General features: G+C 50.1%; 1 protein-coding gene across 1 annotated transcript in view; it reads left to right on the forward strand.

The window, feature by feature from the left end:
• Positions 1 to 6,552, forward strand: part of RPS18 (ribosomal protein S18) — a 148,655-nt gene that overhangs the window by 50,196 nt on the left and 91,907 nt on the right. The gene's annotated exons all lie outside the window — the stretch shown is intronic.

A 6,552-nucleotide genomic window follows, 5' to 3' on the forward strand; every position in this document is an offset into this window, starting at 1 on the left:
CACTCATCTAATTTTTTAAAAATAGGGCTTCCCTGGTGGTGCAGTGGTTAAGAATCCACCTGCCAATGCAGGCGACACGGGTTCGAGCACTGGTCCGGGAAGATCCCACATGCAGCAGAGCAACTAAGCCCGTGCGCCGCAACTACTGAAGCCCACCTGCCCTAGAGCCCGTGCTCTGCAACAAGAGAAGCCCCCACAGTAAGAAGCCCATGCACTGCAACGAAGAGTAGCCCCGGCTCACCACAACTAGAGAAAGCCCATGCACAGCAACGAAGACCCAATGCAGCAAAAACTAAAATAAAATAATTTTTTTTAAAAGTTAAAAAGAATAAATAAATAAAAATAAACAAAATGTGGTTAGCACTGTACCTGATATTCTTTCCTTAGTAAAAGATCTTTCTAAGTCAATCCTTGATTAGCGTGTATGCATTCATCTGGCTGATATATTCTCCTCAATGTCAATAAACTATGTCCATCACCAGTTTGCTTTCCCTTGGCTGCCCCAACAAGTCTCATTTATTATATGACCTCAGTAGATTTTTTCACCCTGAGGCGCAATCCAATAAAGCAGAAGTTAAAGAGATGACCTAAACCCAATGTGAGTATTAAAATTGTTCGTTACACTTATGACACATTAACCAGGAGTGAACTGAAAACAATTATGCCTGTGAGGAACGTTATGGGGGTGGTAGAAATAGCCTTTATCTTGATAGTGATGGTGATTACACAATGAATATGCTTGTTAAAACTCATAGGACAGTACAGCTAAGGAGGATGAATTTCACCGTAAGTAAAATATATCTCAGTAAACCTGATTTTTTAAAAAGCAACTGCACCCCAAAACTATGTCTTCCCTTATTGATTTTATGATTAAAAGGAACGAACCATAAAATTTTCAGTAAATTGGGGGAGAAAAATTCTGCCTAGGATCAGGGAAAAGCCCTTGCCCTTGAAACACCCTACCCCAAAAAAGAAGACCAGAAATTAATTGGCATGTGTGAATTCTGAAATATGCATCTCCCACATCTGTATTAAACTTGGATCTCTTCATCATATTACTAAAACTGGATCCAAATCATATGGGCTGTGCTGTCTGATATGGTAGCCATTAGCTACATGTGGCTATTTAGATTAATTAAAATTTAATAAAATTAAAACTACAATTCTTGTGGGACTTCCCTGGAGGTCCAGTGGTTAAGACTCTGCTCTTCCAATGCAGGGGACACGGGTTCGGTCCCTGGTTGGGGAACTAAGATCCCGCATGCCATGTGGCCAAAAAACAAACAAAAAAATAAAATTCTTTAGGTGCACTAACCACTTTTCAAGTGCTTGATAGCCACATGCGGCTAGTGGCTGCCATATTGGATTGCACAGATGCAGAATATTTCCTTCATCACAGAATGTTCTAGTGGACAGCACTGCTCTAGAGGGCAAATAGATATATAGACCACTGGAGTTTAAGGACTGGAATACTGAATACATATCTGTATGGCATGAGTCTCTGAAAATTCAACTGGCTGACATTTCTAATTAAAATCATCTTGAGATGATACACATTCTAACTATTCTACTTATACTCCAACAAGGCCAATTACCTTCTCACTCAGAGGCAAGCACACCAATAGAGATAACTCATGGTGAAGTCAGGGAGGAATGTGTGACAACAAGAACAAGCTCTAGGGGCTTCCCTGGTGGCGCAGTGGTTGAGAGTCTGCCTGCCGATGCAGGGGACACGGGTTCGTGCCCCGGTCCGGGAAGATCCCACATGCCGCGGGGCGGCTGGGCCCGTGAGCCATGACTGTTGAGCCTGCGCGTCCGGAGCCTGTGCTCCGCAACGGGAGAGGCCACAACAGTGAGAGGCCCACATACCGCAAAAAAAATAAATAAAAATAAAAGAACAAGCTCTAAGTGCCTGTAACAGCCTGCAGAAACTTCAAGAAATCCCTAGAGGGAAGTTTGCAAAACAGAATACATAGTCTATTTGTTTTTAAATTTCTGCTTAATACTTTGCCTAGTGCTCTGGGGTAGATAATATTGGAAACCCCTCCCCTCGGGGCAAATATGTTCTTAAACAACTGATTTTTATGAAAATTGTGGGACTGCTTTATTGGTAAAAGCAACCACTGGAGAATCCCCCCTTTCTGGATCTAAAGAAATGATTTAGAGACATGGCAGGCAGAGAATTGTTCCCTAATATCCATAATTCCACAGTTCCTAATAGAACCTTCTGCTTTATTTGGGCACATGAACTTCCAGAATAAGTCCTAGTTTCCCATCCTTCTTTCCAGTTATGTGTGGCCACACGTAAGTTTTGTCCAATGCTCTGTAAGGAGAACTGCCGTGTGCGACTTCCAGAAGGTGGCCTTATAAAGAGGGTGATGGGTCCTTCTCTCCCTTTCCTCTTTCCTGCTGATTTGAATGCAAATCTGAAAGCTGGAACTCAAGCAGTCATATTGGACCCGAGAAGGAAGAGCCATGTTGAGGCTGGTGGAACAAGAAGATGGAAAAAAAGTCTGAATCTCTGACACTGTTAAACACCCTACCAGCCCTGGAGCTCAACATGAGAGAGAAATAAAAGTCTATCTTGGTTAAACCATAATTGTTCTCAGGGTATCTGTGTCTCACAGCTCAACCTAATCTGAACCAATATATATAGCATCTCTTGTTCGCAGCCAAGCTATAATAAGAGTAGATTCATGGAAATGTAAAATGGAGCTCTCAATGTACATATCACCCTCAAGCATCAGATACAGTAAAATGATGGAATGATTTCCTTCAGTCCCAGTGCAGGACTGTCACGAACAGCTCTCTCACAGCTGCTTATCTTCTTGGTAATCACACCTTACATTGTCCAATATGGCACCCTCCACGGTGCTTGTCAGTAAAGAGCCCCGAAACTGTGACTGACAGGATGGAGAAGGAATCCCAGACGCTGTTGTGTGGGCCCGTGGGCATCTGTTGAGTTTAGTGCCATATCAAAGGATTTCAGAAAGGAGCTGGTATAGATTTACTTGTGGTAATAAATCAATAAGACAATACAGTGGCTGATATACTTTGCAATACCCATGTTGCATCCCGAGCTGCCAGGTAGGAGACTTAGTATCTTCAAAGCTTTTGCAATAGCCATAAGACCACTCTTTAAAGACACAGCAAAGTGGAACTGGGCTTTTCTACCGCTAAGTGGTGTCAGGTATGTCTAATGAATGAATGTCTGCGAATGTCATGTGTGATAGTGACATAAACAGAACCACAACAGCTATAACCAAAACATGTGCATGTACTTTAGGCAAAGAAAATGTGTAAGAATTCACACAGTGGTACCATATTTCACTGACTTGATGACCAAGGGAAGACAGAGATATGTAGGCCATGGCCCTCTGGGATATGTGCTGCTCCCAAGTACAGTTACCTAAGTTGTCCAAATTTTACAAGTTTTTTGTTTTTTGGTTTTTTTGCGGTACGTGGGCCTCTCACTGCTGTGGCCTCTCCCGCTACGGAGCACAGGCTCCGGACACGCAGGCCCAGCGGCCATGGCTCACAGGCCCAGCCGCTCCGCGGCACGTGGGATCTTCTCGGACCAGGGCACGAACCCACGTACCCTGCATCAGCAGGTGGATTCTCAACCACTGCGCCACCAGGGAAGCCCTACAAGTTGTTTTTTGACCATAAGTCACAGATGCCACAAATACAGCTCAAGGCTAAGAAGCAGCTCCAAGATGTGACAGGCTAGAGGACCCAACCCCCCAGCCTTCACGCTATAATCTCATTGTCCTCCCCACTCCTAGTTCTCCCCTCCTAAGCCTCCCAACCTGTTGTTGGCTGTGTATGTGGTCTAGGACCTTCACACCCTCCTCCAACCTGGGGGGGCCCAAAGTCACTCCCACAAGTCTCTATTTCTCTCTCCTTTATCTCCTCCCCATCCCATCTAGAAGCCTCCACTGTCCACAAGCCACTGGAGCCCCTGCCAGCCCCCACATGTCCAGATTCCAGGACGCTTGCACTACCTACGCCCAGTCACACCCCAAAACTTCCACCTCTGGGTGCTTCCCCTCATCTTTCCTTAGAGCCAGGCCCCAGCTTGCTGGGTGAGGAGGCAGGAGATGCCCCACTGCAAGGAGAGGGCTGTGGTCCTGGCGTCCTCGGCTGCAGCTTGGCACAGAATTGCTCATAAAACCGTTTGACGGGGTTGCTTGGCATACTAGTTAAATAGGCTTTTGTGGATGGGCCTGGGGACCTAACCGCCGTGTATAAATGTTAGTTGAGTAAATGCATGGCTTTGTTTCCACGGAGAAAATCTCTCTGAGCTCAGAGCATCTGACCAAAAGTGACCTTTGGGAACACTCCCCTCTGTGCTCCAAGGGCGACCTCTGTGGTTTGGCTCCAACTGCAAAGAGAGCTCCGGAGAAACCTCAGCTCTGGCCCGGCTTGTCTGGGAGTGGGTGCGGGCGAGCGGTGTGAGGAGCATCTATTTAGGTCTGATCTTCTGTTCAGCTGAGGCCTGGGATTGGGGGGAGAAGGGTGCCTGAAGCCATTGAGATGGAGGGGAGGGCGTGGCTGATCCCAGAAACCACGACCATCGCCTGATTCCAAATAGACGAGGGCCAGGGGCTTCTGCTCCATTCAGCCTCCTCCTGGGTTGGGGTAGTGGGAATGAGGGTTCAGTTGGTGACGCAGGAGGGGCGGCGGTTTAGGGATGTCTTAGGGCGCGGAATCACTGCGCTTGCGCTTTAGCCGGGCGAGGTCTCCGCGCCGCCACCAGGGGGCCGCAGAGGCAGAGAGATGCGCGGAGCCCGAAGAGCAGGCGCGCGGAAGCGGGTTTTCACCTGCACTCGGTTTTCCTGCCCACCCGCCGCCGATGCGAGGCCGGACTTCTACATGCCCATAGGAGAGCTCCCTGGGATCGATACTGAGTTAGCTCCAACACTTCAGGGTTTCAAAGATCGGGGCTTTGTCCTTGCCGTCGGGGATCCGCCGGGAGGAAGGAGTACGGGGACGAGGGGCGGAGGCGCTGCCTACTGGGACTCCGGGTCTGGGGTGCAAAGCAGCCCCTCTCCGACCCGCACCGGGGGTTTGCGGAAGAGAAGCAGGGACACACATACGTGCACACGCTCGTACACCGTCCCCCTCCCGCACCAGCAGCCCGAGGAAAGGGGCGTCGTAATCAGGAGGCCCTGAAAGAAGTCTTCATCTCCTGCCAGGACGGGCGGGAGGCAGGATGTGCTGTGTGAGGATGGGAAGCCCAGGAGCTGCCAAGAATGCCCGGCTGTGCAGCCAGCCCTGAACAGAGGAGACACCTGACCCAGAGGGCTCGGAGCTGCTGAATAAACCCCGAGAGGGGCCGCCAGCGGGCGGCACGGAGTCGGAGGAGACACTGGGCGAGGATTATCTTGACACGGCACAAAGCCTGGAGTAATGTAGACGCTAATACACACAAGCATGAGGGGCCCCAGCCGCAGCCCTGGCTTTTTATGGCAGGACATTCGAGCCTGTACCAAAGGGACTGGCGCGGTAAACGCTGTCGTGAAAGTGAGCCCCGGTCTCATTTGCAAACAGTTCAGACTAGACATCTGAGGCTCCTTCCAGCCCTGAGGTCCCTAAAGCTGGGAGGCAATGGGGTGTTTGAGGTGAAACCAGGGAGGGCAGGCACACCCTCACACCGAACCAATCCAGCGCCAGCGTCAGGCAGAACCCTGGACCCCCACCTGCTGTCACTGGGGGATCTGTTTGAGATTCTGAACTCTTACGCCAGGCTTCATGAACTCTCTCTGCACCCTAACACCCCAGCTGGACAGGCCCTCCAGGAAATGGGGATTAAGCCATTCATTTCTGGTAACAGCTCAGCCAGAAGGGGCGCCTTTGGATGAGAGTGGGGGTGGGGATTGAAATAACAACACAAGCACCACACACATGCACCCCAGCAGGAGACAATCACATTTTTTAACCATCAGTCAGAATGGGCGCAGGTCATAGTGCTAGACAAGGCCCTGGGAGTCAGTCCCATCCAGATGCCACACATTAACCCTTCAATTGCAGGATCAGAGAAGGTGAGGGGGCACCCAGGGGAGGGATGGGGGTGGCCAGGATGGCAATGGTGTACCGGGGGGCTCAGGGCCACAGCGATTTCCCAGCTAATGTGGAAGAATTTCAATAGTTCAACAGTCTGCTGACCGCAGGCCATGCACACACCCCTCACTATTCCATTTCTCCCCTGAGGGACTGGCCTGGTCCCCAGGTAGCAGGCATTCCTGCAAGCCCCAGACCAAGTGAAAGACAGCAGGCACGCGGGCCACAGAGCCAAACACCCGGCAGGTAGAGATGAGCAAGGCCCACACTGGGCAGAGAGAGGCAGAGCCCTGAGACAAAGGAGACCGTGTATTACAACGTTCACAGGGGGAGCTGCAGGTGGGGCGTGAGGGAGGCGGGTTCGGCCCCCAACCCCCACAGTCTCTGAGGAGAGCCCTGAGGCAAAGATGAGGGTGCCAGGCTCACCCCTGGAGAGCCCTGTCTCCAAAGTCCGCTGATTTTTGTTGGCATTTCTCTCTTTATCTTTTT

The sequence above is a fragment of the Leucopleurus acutus genome, assembly GCF_964270905.1.
Source record: "Leucopleurus acutus genome assembly, chromosome: 10".
Classification (NCBI taxonomy): Eukaryota; Metazoa; Chordata; class Mammalia; order Artiodactyla; family Delphinidae; genus Leucopleurus; species Leucopleurus acutus.